This window comes from Bactrocera latifrons, unplaced genomic scaffold, assembly GCF_001853355.1.
Source record: "Bactrocera latifrons isolate USDA-ARS-PBARC rearing strain unplaced genomic scaffold, ASM185335v1 scaffold_412, whole genome shotgun sequence".
NCBI lineage: Eukaryota > Metazoa > Arthropoda > Insecta > Diptera > Tephritidae > Bactrocera > Bactrocera latifrons.
In genome coordinates, this window is record NW_017537060.1 from 114,860 (window position 1) to 124,061 (window position 9,202).

A 9,202-nucleotide genomic window follows, 5' to 3' on the forward strand; every position below is an offset into this window, starting at 1 on the left:
CTCAATCATTTGGAAGTAACTGTACCATATGAAAAAATATCCAAAGGTAGATATTTATTGTGTAGTAAAATCAAAACGAAAGTACGAGTGGTGATCTATGCCTAAAAGTGTACGAGCTCAGGAAAATCACTCAATGATGTACTATACACAAGGCCAACATTACAACCTGATCTCATGTTGCTAATACCAAATTCGCGCTTCTTTAAATATGTTTTTAACGGGGATATTGAGAAAATTTATATGTAAACTCTGGTACATGAAGATGACCAAGATTTCCAACGCATCTTCTTCTTCTTTATTGTCGTAGACACCGCTTACGCTATTATAGCCGAGCTAACAACAGCACTTACTTCTTTTCGCTACGTGGCGCCAATTGAATATTCCAACCGAAGCCAGGTTCTTCTCTACCTGGTCCTTCCAACGGAGCGGAGGTTTTCCTCTTTTTCTGCTTCCCCCGAGGGTACTGCGGCGAATACTTTCAAAGCTGGAGTTTTTTCCTTTCTTTAGCAGAAATTTTCTCTCGAAAACTCGAAACGTCAACTCATCAGTTGTTGTCATCGTGAAGGCCTCTGCACCATATATCAGGACGGGAATTATGAGTGACTTATAGAGTTTGGTTTTTGTTCGTCGCGAGAGAACTTTACTTCTCTATTACTTTCTCAGACCAAGGTAGCACCAGTTGGCAAGAGTTATCCGGCGTTGGATTTCCAGGCTGACATTGTTGGTGGTCTTTAGGCTGGTTCCAAAATAGACGATGTTATCTACGACTTCAAAGTTATGACTGCCAACAGTGAGGTGAGAGCCCAATCGCGAGTGCGACGAACGTTTTTGTTTTTTTTTTTTTTTGTGATAACAGGAGATATATCGTATTGCCCTCGTTCATTACTATACCCATTTGCTTTGCTACTTTGTCCAGTATGGAGAAAGTAGAACTGACTGTAGAGGCCTATGATGTCAATATCATCGGCATACGCCAGCAGGTGTACACACTTGTAAAAGATTGTACCTGCTCGATAAGTTCTGCAGCTCAAATAATTTTCTCCAGCAGCAAATTGAAAAAGTCGCACGATAGGTAGTAGCCTTGTCCGAAACCTCTTTTGGTATCAAACGGCCCGGAGAGGCGCCTACTGATCCTTATGGAGCTTTTGGAGTTGGTCAACGTCAATTTACACAGCCGTATTAATTTTGCAGGGATACCAAATTCAGACATCGCGGCATAAAGTCAGCCTCTTTTCATGAAGTTAAAAGCAGCTTTGAAATCGACAAATTTGGTGAGTGTCGATTCCCTTTTCACAAGTCTTTTCCAAGAATTGGCGCATGGTGAATATCTGGGCAGTTGTTGATTTGCCAGGTCTAAAGCCACACTGATAAGTTCCAATCAGTTTGTTGACTGTGGGTTTTAACTTTTCACACAATACCCTCGATATAATCTTCCTTTGGGTATTTAGGAGATTTATCCCACGGTAGTTAGCGCAGATTGTGGGGTCTCCTTTATGGGGATTGGGCAGAGCACAATTAAATTCCAATCCTTGGGCATGCTTTCGTCCGACCATATTTTACAAAGAAGCTGATGCATGCTCCTTATCAGTTCGTCGCCGCCGTATTTGAATGGCTCGGCCGGCAGTCCATCGACCCTCGCTACTTACTTATTCTTCAGACGGGTAATTGCTATTTGAACTTCTACATGGTCGCGCAATGGAACGTCTGCTCCATCGCCATCGAGTGGAGAATCGGGCTCGTCTTCTCCTTGCATTGTACTTTCGCTGCTATTCAGCAGGCTGGAGAAGTGTTCCCTCCATAATTTAAGTATGCTCTGGGCATCGGTGACTAGATCACCTTTGGGAGTTCTACAAGAGAATGCTCCGGTCTTGCAACCTTCATTAGCCGATGCATTTTTTCGTAGAATTTTCGAGCATTACCCGTTTCGGCCAGCTTATCAAGCTCTTCATATTCACGCATTTCTAGCCCCTTCTTTTTCTAACAGCTAATGCGTCTCGCTTCCCTCTTCAAATCTCGGTATCCATCCAATCTCGCACGTGTTGTGGTCGATCGTAACGCTGCCAGGTAGCCAGCATGTTTTCTCTCCGCTGCAATACGGCAATAAAAGTACTCCTCGTCGAACCTGCTGTGCTTTTGCATTTCCAGGAAACCAATGGTTTCGGATGCAACTGTACGTAAGGAAGTAGAGATGCTCTCTGAGAGCAGGAGTGCAAGCCGAGTAGAAAATCGTTCGGATGTCTGTTGTGATTGCAGCTTCTCGACGTCGAACCTTCCTTGAGTTTGATGGCGTGCATTTTTGCTGCACAGAGGCGCGTGCGAATCTTGGCTGCAACAAGATARTGGTCCGAGTCGATGTTAGGACCTCGGAGCGCACACACATCTAAAACACTGGAGACGTGTCTTCCGCACAGCATGATCGATCTGGTTGGTGGTTTTTCGATCCGGAGACAGCCAGGTAGTTTGATGTATCTTCTTATGCTGGAATCTAGTACTACAGATAACCATATTTCGGGCCCCGGCGAAGACGATCAGCCTAAGCCCATTTGGAGATGTTTCTTCGTGGAGGCTGAATTTACCAACTCTTGCGCCAAAGATTGATCACCCTGGCGTTAAAGTCGCACGGTTTTGATATCGTGGCGGGAGCAGCTCTCATGGGAGCGATCTAAGCGCCCATAGAGGGAGTCCCACCAAACTTGCGCTCCTTTACATAGCCAATGTAGTAAATACCACAAGGACCTACTCGTCTTACTCCTTGTCCCCGGCCTCTAACAAGTGAATGGCGATCAGAATCCAGAAATAATCAAAGATATAAAAAAGGAAGGCCTATTAAATACAGATTTCCCTAAATTCGAAAAAGCTAGTACAACCAAAATACTAGGGATTCAATGGAATGCGATAACAGATCAATTCTCGTATACAATTGAGTCAATATCTGCAATATCCGCCATTACAAAACGTCAAATACTTTTTTCGGTGGCAAAATTTTCGACCCCGCAGATGCCTGAAGCTAAAATCCTGATTCAAGAATTGGCGCAAGATGGCACTGAATAGCATGAACAGGTAAAACCTGTACGCTTAACAAAATGGGTTCAATTTGCTAACAACTTACATACTATATTAAAAATTCGAATCCCTCGATGGGTAAATTTCACCCCTAACATTAACGCAGAATTACACGGTTTCTGTGTACCGTAGCAAAATATCTTCATATTTTTTGGTAGCCAAAGCCAAAGTTGCACCTTTGAAGGCACTAAACCCGACACGGCTTGAACTAAGTGGTGCTCTTCTGTTAGCAATATTAATTCCAATACTTCAAACCCACCTGATATTAAACGATCACAAAATGTATCTCTGGTCGGACTCAGAAATAGTTCTAGCATGGTTAGAAAAACCACCCTATACTTGGAAGACGTATTTATCTAATCGCATATCTGAATTAGATATTAGATTAGTTGGCTCAGCAAAGTGCAGCGAATCTTGGGACAAGAGATTGCAAGCCACTGCAAATCATCAGTACTACACTCTCGTGGAACGGTTCTACATAGCTAACAGAATCACAAGAATTCTAACCAAAGTCTCCTGATCGGGATATTATACCTCCGGAAAGTCAGAAAATATAAAGTTTTCATATCACTCCAGAAGAGGATGATATATCCAAAATCGCTATTTCAGCAAAGTGAATTCGAAGTTGCTTGAGAAACGACCTCTCGAAAAAGGAAGCTCACTTCTCGTCTTAAACCCATTCCTGTATGCTAAAAGGGCCCATACACCACACACATGTGCGTTCGATAGGTATGTGTGCGCATATGGTTTACTCGCGTATGTTCTTGAATAGGATGAATGTCGTGTTTGGCGGACAGGGAAGATCGCCGATGAACAATGGCAAGTGTTAAGGGGGAGCGTGCTTTAGAGGCTTCGAAAAATCGATTTTTTTTTGGGAGAGAAAGAAATAATTGATTCAAGCGAAATTTCTAGGCAGTTATATATTTGAACATCTTCCACAAATTTTTTGGATACGAAATCTATGATATTGTGCCTTTGGAAAGCAATTGCTCGAAGCATCTCGCAAGTGCATTTTTCGGACGGCGGGCAGGATCCACGTTGTGATTTCTATCAGAAACAAAACGTTCAAAGATTTTCATATTTTTTAATAACTTATCTTCTAGTTGAACTAAGAATTCTAAAAAAGTGTAAAACTTTAAAATTTTTTTTAATTGAAAGAAAGTTGTTTAAAAATATGTTCAAACTTGATTTTTTTTTAGTTTAAATAAAAGATAGTTTTATGCTAACGATAAATTTGGCCCTAATTCCAAACAACGTTTAGTTTTTTTCTATCCTGCTCGAAAATTAAAAATAATCGTGAAAATGAAGAACAGAGAAATCGCTCGTCAAAGTTTTTGCTTTCTGCCCAAGCGCTTATATATCTATTAGACGTCCGGTCACTATTTCTCTTCTTGCTTCGACCATATTTCGAATTCCAATCTATCACTTCCCGGAAATTTTGTTAGAAAATTCTTAAAGAGATTTAAGCAAAAAAAAAAAAAATCGATTGTTTGAAGCTTCTAAAGCAGGCTCAACCCTTAATAAAGATTTCGTATCAGAATTTATTGATCTTATAAAATACATATGAATTGGCAATTTGGCAAACAAAAAGTGATGCATCTATCTGTACAAATAAAAATGAATTGTTGTTCGTTAGTCTGATTAAAACTCGAGAGCGGCTGGGCCGATTGAGCTGATTTTGGTTTTGAAATGTTTTTCGTAGTCCAAGGTAGATCTAAACGGTGAGCAAAGAAGAAAAAATTGCGAGTGAGATAGAGCAAGACGACAATTCCATTTTCCCATATAAAAGTTGACCACTTAATTTCTGTCAAACATTTGACGGCATTTGTACCCTCAGTTCCACTCGAATTGAAGACCACAAGACTTTTGAATCAACAACATAATATCCACTTTGCTCATAACATCGTGTTTTTAAATTTCAAAATATAAAAGAATTAATGTGTTGACATGTTTACAGTGTTACCAACTCTCAAAAATATTTTTATTATAATAACGGGGCATCTCGACAGGATATAATTTAAAGAATACTAGCTGCACTGCCGTGCCCCATTGCCTGTGGAGACCACATTGCTCATTGCTTACTAGATATAGATTCCTACATAGTTTGCCATATATCGTAAGCTAGAAGCAGAGAACGTTTATAAAAGAGAAGGTTCACGGCGCGGAGATCGTAACTTTTCGAAGGGGTACTCGGCAGAGATGAGGGAGTCTCACCACAGACAAATTATAAGCGTGTTTCACCACGAAAATAGCAGAATTGAGCATTTTCAGTGTTAAATGAGAAAAATAATGCTAATTCAAATGTAAACGAATTTACGCCTAGAGATTCGTTTATTTTCTATGCGCAACCGACTCGGCACATAATTTATATACATATGATCTTAGTATATATGTACATAAGTATGTATGTACGTTTATTAACATTTATCTACATATATATTTCATTATGGTTCTATAAAATCATTAAAAATATATAATAAAGTTTTTATTATTATCCAAATAGTTAATATAAGTTAAAGTAATTAGTTTTAAACTTATACACTTACCTTAAAAGTTTTGATATCATCTTAAAAGATCTAGCGGTCGCACATGTACTCATATACATATATACATAGAATTATGTGTGCATGTAAACAAATATGACAGACCATACGCATAATGTTTGTAAATTTGTCTACAAGCAAGATATGCATGTAAATATGTACACTCAATGCTTCATAAGAAATGTCCGTTCACACGGTCAGCCAATGGCGAAGCTCATTTTTTGTCAAAGAGTCAAAGTGGCGACAATGCGTAACAAGATTGTATTGTTTGGTAGAAAATCCGAGCTGTGCGAAAAAAAATAAACCAACGGCCGCCGATTGTCTCCGCTTCCCTTGCCCCTATACAGCTTCGTAACCAAACCAGCGTATATATGTATGTTTGTATGTGAACTTATATACATATTGACGCAGATTTTTGCAAGCCGCGTACAAATATTTTTTACATTCATGACAAATACAGTCAATCCCGGTTATATGCAACAATCTAAGATACAGATTTTTGTGGTTTGTTAAAAATAAGAACATAATATGGCATATAGGCGAGTGCGGATACTTAAGCGAGTGATACTTAAAACAATAATTTCTATGTATTTCAAAAAACAAACCGTGAGATRCAGCAAGATATAATATAGGCTGTTAAGAGTGTTGAGGGAGGAATTTGATTTCATTTAAGCGGAGTACTACTTAAACGGGATTCACTGTACACATAAATCAGAGGAAGAATATTCAATATTTTCTTTGGCCCATGATATAATCTTAAAAGATCTAGCGGTCGCACATGTGCTCATATACATACACATAATTATGTGTGCATGTAAACAAATATAATAGACCATACGGATAATGATTTTAAATTTGTCTACATGCAACATATACATGTAAATATGTACACTCAATGCAATGTGCCGACAATGCGTCACAACCTTGTATTGTTGGTAGAAATCCTGTGGGAAAAAAAATAAATGAATGGCCGCCGATTGTCTGCGCTTCCCTTGCCGCTGTACAGCTTCACCTACAAACCAGCGTACAGCGAATCTGACAACCCTCATGAATGAGGGGGGCATCGACATCAGCCTAGTACAGCAGCAACTATAACCTGTTTTACACACAGAACAATGGTAAAGCTAGGGCATGCGTTCTAATCAATAAAAGTATAAATGCATTTCTTTGTCCTAATTACAGCACAGCAGATATCACAGTGGTAAAAGTGGAACCGAAGGAAAAGCTCTTCTTCTTGGCAAACCACCGGCCCCGCTCACCAGACTAGTAGTAGAACAGGAAGGATAATAGGGAATGATGCAAACGCAAGGCACACCGTATGGGGTAGCTCCAGCATAAACACCAGAGGTGAGTCACTCTTGCAGTATATTCTGAATAGTAATCCCCCCAAGCTCTGATAGGTTTCCGGGGTGGGAAGAAGTGCTTGACCTCATGCTATCAACAGACACAGACAGTCTCGTTGTGGATAACTGGAGGGTATCCGATGAGCCTTCCATGTCGGACCTGGATACTCTTCAGCATCCGCGAGAAATACAGTGCTCCTCTCACATACCGGAACCGTAGAAGAACAGCATGGGCAAAATTTACCAGTATAGCAACAAAATGCTTTTAAAAGGGAGGCAATAAGAATATCAGAAATCCTCATGAACTAAATTCAGAAGTAGAGAAGGTGAAAAAAATCTTAACCACAACTTTCCATAAATCTACTCCGCTAACAGTTTTAAAAAAGAGAAAGTCTCTACCTTGTTGGAACAGCGAACTCAAGAATTTTAGAACACAACTAAGGAAAGCTTTCAATGAAAGTTTTAGAACCAAAATCTGGCAGTCATTTAAAGATATTATGAAAAGATACATAAAAGCAGTCAGGAAAGCTAAAAACGATTCCTGGCGATCTTTTTGCATATAGATAGAACAGAGTAGAGAAACCGCCACTCTGAGCAAAATGTTATCCAAAAACCATATTAATACTGCCTACATTAGGGCGGAGGGAAATGATTGGACCTCTTCGGCAAAGGAGTCTCTGGAGGTACTAATTACAACGCACTTCTCCGGGGGTCAGCAAACACCTTCAACGTGGGTTCAACCAGAACCATCGTTGAACGAAGCTGATTATCGAAGCCAAATAGTAGACAACAGCAAAATCAAATATGCCATAAATAGTTTTGCACCATTTAAAGCGGCAGGTCCTGACGGGATTATGCCCATAATGCTGCAAAAACTGGTAGAACCAAAGGTTCAAAGGCTTGAAAATATATATAATAAATATATGTAATATGAAAATATATATTCAACTATCTTACATCCCAAGAAGTTGGAAAAGAAGTAAAGTTGTGTTCCTTCGGAAACCGGGCAGAAGAACACACGAGAATGCCAAGGATTTTAGACCCATAAGCCTTACCTCCTTTATGCTGAAGGTACTACAAAGGCTAATAGATTTACACGTATGAAAAATAATGGCGAAGAATTTATCGAAGTCCCAACATGCGTACAAAAAGGCTGATCAACCGAAACTGCCCTTCACGGGGTGATAAGAGTAATTGAAAAATCACTACAGCACAAACAATACACCATGGCTGCTTTTCTATACATAGAGGGCGCCTTCAATAACATAGAAGTAAATGCGATAATCTGGCACATGGTGCATAGATGACACTGTGTGCAGATGGATACTATCGATCCTTGAGAATAGGAAAATTAAAGCTTCAAACGGCGCTGCAACACAAACAAGATGTGTGATTAGAGGGACGCCTCAAGCGGGGGTCCTCTCTCCGCTTCGATGCGTTGTAACGCTGAACGAAATACTTCTCCGACTAAACGGTGGAGGAGTGAATACAGTAGCGTATGCAGACGATATAGTGTTGTTGGTATCAGGCATGTTTCCTTCAACCTAAAGATCCTAAACAGGCCCACCATTAATAAATGAAAGCTGGACTTCAATAAACACTTCCAGGTGCGGATACCATCTAGACGAGAATGGAGAAGAGGTTCAATAGGAGAGGATCATACCATCTTAGTCTATACCGACGGGTCCAAAATGGACTGCGGAGTAGGCACGAAGGTATTCTCGGTGGATCTAGGCATATCTCTCTCTATACGTCTACCGTCTCGGCTAGCATCTTCCAAACAGAAGTACTAGGCATAGAAAAAGCCTGCGAAGTTCTATTAGAAAACCACGGGAATATCCATAAAGCAACTATATTTACGGATAGCCCTCAAGCACCAAATCTTGAATGGATTTCCGCTAAACGCATGTCGGACAAAGTTTGAGAGAGAAGGTTGGCTAGATGAGCTAGCGCGTCATGGCAAAATGTATAAAACAAAACTTATTTGTCACGTCATTTGCTACCGAAATGGTATATGTAATCATGGCCGTAGGACGAACCGTTCCCGAGATACGAGCGAAATGCGGTGCGCCACAGCGCAAGGTGAAAATCGGCTTGCGGCCACACTTCTTGACGTTGATTTCGCCGAGTGCTATCACTCACATTCATTTCCCTGCACCATACAACACGTTCGGACTGGTCTCCACATAAATATTTTTTCATCGAGTTCCTTCACTCTTGTCGTTGATTTCGCCGAGTGCTATCACTTATATT